We start from the raw sequence: 6,000 nt of genomic DNA, 5'->3' as shown, positions 1-6,000 counted from the left end.
GGCCTCCCAAAAACTCAGTAGTGGGTATAAAGGCCATCAATCCACTTGATTGGGTCCTGGTGTCAAGCCTATTCCAGGGTGTTTTTGTTATTTGGGGACAGGGGGACCTTTCTAAGCCCCAAGTGATCTCCCACCCATTCTGCAACCTCTGCCCAGGCCTCCCTGACCTATCTCTGGAGGAGGGTGGTATCTTTCTCCATGAAGCAGATCCATGGTGACTTGGGCTCATTTGCTTCATCCCTGCACTGCCAGACACAGGGCAAATTTTCCCTCTGTACACCCAGATCCTCAGTTCTGGATTTTGTGGTTTCTATGAGTTTGTGGGAATGAGTATATGGACAAGATGCATGTGCATTACCATTTCAATATATCTAGTTGAAAAGCAGAAGAGACAAGGATTAAAGAGAGGAGGGGTTGGGAATGGCAGAAGGAGGAGGGTCAACTGATGGAGCAGAGCATTAGATGGGATGACATAGAGGTGGACATCTTCACCTTTGCCCAAGAAGAAAGAACAGAAGTTAGGGGTGGAAGCAGGTAAAAATGGAGGCATGGAAAAGATACTGAGGCAAGACCCCTTCCAACAGCTTCCATTTTCCTGCTGAAGTAGAAAACCATGTCCTCTTTTGATACAAGGGGCTGAAATCTGAGAAGAGGCTGGAGGAGAGAAGTAGAAGTTTGGGACATGCATGAGAAGTTGATTGATCAAAGGAGAGATTGGCACCCACTTGAGTATGGAATTCAAAGCAGCTGGGCCACAGGTGACAGCCGTGTGATAGGCCTCCCCTCCCACAAGGGCTTATCCTCCAAACTGGGAGAGGGAAAGATGGCACCTTGACCTTTAACTATTCCAACTGGACAGCTGTAGTGCCCAGCGTGGGTTACCCCTGAACCTTCCTCACCTCTCCTCTTGGGTGGTACCTTTGGGCTGGGGTGGTGAGGGAGTGCGGGCAAAGCTGCCAGTGTGATTTCCTTCCTGCTGACTCAAGAGCAGCCACCTGTGAGCCCAGCAAGACTTTGACTACAACACTCCACACTCCCATTCACCTCCTGCCATGACTTGAGATCTAAGGTTATGGAAAAACCAGCAAATATAACCAAAGATGAATATGTAGTTGTCTTGAAAACTTTGCATGTGGCTCATTCTCATTTCACAAGGGTCTTCTGGGATCTCGGTGAAAAGTAAATGATTATCTAAATCAGTATTGTTGTCATTTTATCTATGTGGGGGAAAGCAAGTCCAGAGAGGTCAAGGTCACTTTGTCGGTCACTGCAATGCCACACAGTTGTGTCTGGTGCTTTCCTGTGTCTGTCAGTCTTCAGGTACCCCTCTGCTATTGTTCTGTCTTCTCCTATTTCCTGTAATGTGCCCTCTCTGCTTCACACTGGGTAACGTTTCTCTGTCTGTTTAAACGTGTCCTTACCCTATTCTGCCACGTTGATTCATCAAGATCACATTTTGTCACAGAGAGAGCCAGGACATTGAGCATGGGTACAGAATCCATGCCTGGGACTTCCAAGCTAAGCTACCACTCTGGTGTGCTGGAGTGGAGGAGGGCAGTCTCCTGTCTGAAGGCAGAAGCCACTTGACTTTGGGTATTTAGACCCCAGGTTGAGGAGCTCTGCCCTGTCCTTGGTGCTGAAACTGGCTTTAGCTACCTAACCTGCTTTCAGGAGGCTGCACCACCATCATTGCCTCTCAACTCAACTTCTCCCAGTCCCTCTTTTGTGCCGATTACTTGCATTTGATCATACTCTTCCTGTCCAAGATCAAGTAAATATTTGATCCACTTTGTTGTGTTCTCTCCTACTTGGATGCAGGGTCCCAAGTCTTTGGGTTATCCTCCACCACTTTCCCAGGCCACAAGAATTGGAAGTGAAGCAGCCAGGACAGGAACTCACACCCATATGGAATTCCCATCCATGCAAAGGGAGGATTTAGTCAATTAAGCCATTGCACCAGCTCCAAGAATGTTTTCTTTATGCTTCTGTTTTTGGAGAGTATTTGACTTTTGTGATTAGATTATTTTCTTCTTTTGACATGGATGGTTATTTTTAGTTTACTAGGATGAAGGGAACTGAAAATTAGACAGTTTCCTCTTGATTGGGAGTAAGTTCATGTGAGCGACATGAGAAACTGGGCAGTTCTAGAAGGAGATAGAGACTTAAAATATTAGCACTACTTAGTATTCATGATTATTGTAAGAAACATAGTACCTTCCTTTCAGGGATGTTTTCAAGGAACACCTGGGTAGTGAACGTTAAAAAAAAAGCACTTTCTAAAATGAAAGATATTCACAATATTGTACTTTCTGTATGCTAATTTTGACGAGTAACTCTACCACGAAGTCTTAAAAGAAACAGACTATAGCATGTGGTGTTGTAAGTCATGCCATAGTGCCCTCAATCAGCACCTGTTGATGGATGGACTCATTCAGTGACATAACCTATGTTGGAGCTTGGCAAAGCTCCTAATAAAAATGTCATGCAAGGGAGACACAGTCCCTATTCTTTTGGATACCATTGTTAATGTATTTCTGGGGAAAATCAGACCCTTAAGACTAGATATAAGTTCAGAGGCCCTCGAAAAGAGCCTCTATTTTGACACTCATAGCCTCTGTCTAAGGCATGGTCCACAGTAGTAAGCTACCTTCAGGGAGCTCTTAAGCTTCATTCCTCCACTGAGTCCTACTTTGTAAATGCCATGCATTGGCTCAGGTTTTCTGCTCTGTGACCACAGGGGATGATAACTCTGAATCCCTTTGTACCTGAATATCTTCAGGGTCTGAGGGTGATTTTTCCTGATCAGATTCTTTCTGTTCAAATGCCTCCATATTCCCTTTGCTTTGTGCAGGATGTACAGGTGTGGCCCTACTGGCCTGGGTTCCTAGAACCCAACCCTACTCTAGCCTAGGAAAGATGGGACACAGAGTTTCTCTCTGAGCACCCCCTGTCCTTGCAAGGTGCTTTCCATGGCTCCTCCTTGCTGCTGACTCACGCTGAGCTGGCGCCATTTCTCATGAGCCTTTGTGAAATGTGTCTCTTTATGTCAAGTCATTTATATGGCTGTTTTGTTTGAACACACGTGTAGGGTTTTCATGTTAATCTCTATTAAATCTTTATTGTCAGCTGTAGCTCAAGATATAAACTGTCAAAATATGTTCAGAAGCTGATTCTGCCATCCAACTTACTCATCACTAAGTTCTGGCCAGCAACCCACTTGACCCTAACATAGAATGCTCTCGCTTGGGTGTTCTGGAGAGAGGAACTGCATTAAAAGCAAAATCCACTTATGCATAATGAGGAGGAAAGGTGTCAGCAATCATTTCAGTGCAAGTGTTCCTCTAAAAATATTCTTAGCATGGAAATTGTCAGACAAAACATGAAAGTAGAGAGAGCAGTGTGAACTATACTTCTCTAATATACTTCTACTCCAATATACTTCTAATCATCTCCTTGGTCAACAGTCTCCTTCTAGCTCTGTTTCCCCTCCACTCCTCTCCCCTTCCAGGATACATTGGAGCAAATCCAAGATTTCATGTCACTTCACTCATAAGGGTTCTTACAAGTTTCTCTAGAAGGGTTCATCTCTTTAAATAGTGTATCCATGATGGTATCACCACCTTCAGCATTAGCTATTCATGTGCTGATTCAGTGCTCAGATTTCCCCCATGTCTCTTGGATGTTTCATGTTAATTGCTTGTTCTCATCAGCAAACATCCATGCCCTGGTAGGCGGTTGACCTAAGTAGCTAGCTACCCCTTGCCTTTGTTCCTTGTATTTTTTGGAGAAAGTTGGTCAATAGTCTTGCATAGTTAGTGGGCTACCAAATTAATGTCCCTTCTTCCCTGCCCTATAATATTGCTTTTCCTAAGATTTATTTTCATTTGTTGGAGAAGAAGGGAGAGAGATAGAGAGAGAATGAGCAAGAAAGCAAGATGGGACTGGGCCAGGCCAAAGCCAATAGCCTGGAACTCCGTGTAGAACATAGAGATGACAGGGGCCCAAGGGTTTGGGCCATCATCTTCACCATCCTGTCCAGGGAGCTAAACTGGAAGTGGAGCAGCTAGGACTCAAAGCAGCTCCTCAATATAGGATGCTGGCATTATAAGCAGCAGCTTAACTCACTGTGACGCAATGCTGGCCCCTATGCCTGGTGGTTGTGATGTGTAGTCAGTGCTGAAGGCTACTGCCTGTGCAGAGTGACACCCCTGACCCCCACATGGCCCAGAGGCAGCCTTACAACCCGTACTGTCTACTTCCTCCTTAGCATCCCTCCCCCTCCTCTCCTTCCCTGCTCTGAATACACAGGACATCCCTCGCCAGCATGCTCCCCCCCTACCATATTTGAAAAACATACTGCTTTGCAACACATGTGCCTTTCTGGATCCCCTCCCCGACCTACTGAACTTACTCCACCTCTATAAGCTCCCTCCAGATGACCTCTAAGATACCTTCTGCAGCTTTTCTTCCTTGCATGCCCATTGCACTTTGATCTGCTGTCCATGCCATTGGCCCCAGATTGCTGGTTGGAGCTGTTTAGAGACCTGGCACCTCCTTTAAGAAACCTGAATGATCATCCAGATCATGGACCTTGTCATCTGCCATTGTGCTCTGTTGAGAAGCCTGGTACCTGACATAGCAGATGGTTGATGTGTGATCACTGAGTGAATCAATGAGGGTTTGGGGAGATGCCTGGTGGATATTAGCCAGAGTCAGATCTGTTGGAATGAATGAATTCCTGGGGAAACGAGGGCTGGGTGCTCTGGCCTGCATTCCTTGATCAGGGTGTGGATGCTCTTCATGCCTGACCTTCACTCCCTGCTTTAATCTTCATGCCTTTGGCCTCTTGGTAAGTCGGGATGACAATCTACTTTCTGACAGCATAGTCTCCAAAACAAGTTTGTGTTTAATGCTTTTGTCATTTCCATTTGGGGTCATGGGGTGTGTGCGAGCTTTCTGTGTGAGTCACGAAAGAGTGTATGTCTGTCCATTTGCCTGTCAAGTTAAATAAGAGAAAGGGCTTTGCAAAGCTGAAGACACCCCGTGGATGCTGGAGACTGCCGAGTGTTGGTGTGTTTAAGCATGCTCATGGAGATGCGGTTTGTTTGTTTTGGGGGGAGCCAAACTCCCAGAGAGGCACAAGGCTGGTTGGATCAGGGAGACCTATGTGTACTTCCTTTGAGCTCTAGGGTTTAATAGGTTCACCAGGTCAGAGCTGCGTCAATTCGAAGCCAGAGCCCTGATCCCCCTCAGAGTCTCCCATGCAGGTGCAGGGTCCCAAGGATTTGGGCCATCCTCGACTGCTTTCCCAGGCCACAGATTGGGAGCTGGCTGGGAAGCAGGGCTGACTCAGCCCCCTTATGCCAAGGACTTTAGCCACTAGGCTATTGCACTGGGTCCTTCCATAGCCCTCTTCATCCAGTGTCCAGTCTGCTGGTTGCAGGGACAGCTGCTGCAGCTGAGCCATCAGTATCCAAGTTCTAGCGCCAGGCTCTGCGGCTGGGTGATTTGGCTGGTCATACTCAGGCTGTCCTTTCACACAATGAGGATAATTATGCCATTCTCATCAAGGAGACAAGAGGACCAACATGATGAAGCAGAGGGCTTGGAGCAAAGGGGCTGTCAGTGACCAGCAGCTACAGTGCCTCACACAGCTCCCCTAGTGCAGAGCTGCAGTCCTGGGTCCCTCCCTGTAGGGTACCTTGTACAAGTCCGTGGTTTGGTTTCCCCAACTTGTGGCACCAATGGGGTTGGATTAGGTGACCCATAAGGCTCCCAAGAACTCTCTGAAGGTACAACCCTTTCTTGGACATGGTTGGGGAGCTGCAGACCCTGGCTAGTGGGCACAGGGATGCCCTGAGGGCACTAAGAGCTGAATCTCGGTTCCCCAGGACATTGCAGAGACCGCAGATGTAGAGCTGTGGAGGATGGGAGGAGGAGGAAGGGTCCAGGTCTGAGTCACTAGGCTTGTGTTTCCAAACCAACCTCAGGCTCACCAGC

This window comes from Ochotona curzoniae, unplaced genomic scaffold, assembly GCF_017591425.1.
Source record: "Ochotona curzoniae isolate NIBS_2020 unplaced genomic scaffold, NIBS_Ocur_1.0 contig_1014, whole genome shotgun sequence".
Classification (NCBI taxonomy): domain Eukaryota; kingdom Metazoa; phylum Chordata; class Mammalia; order Lagomorpha; family Ochotonidae; genus Ochotona; species Ochotona curzoniae.
Note: the sequence above shows the minus strand (reverse complement) of the source record.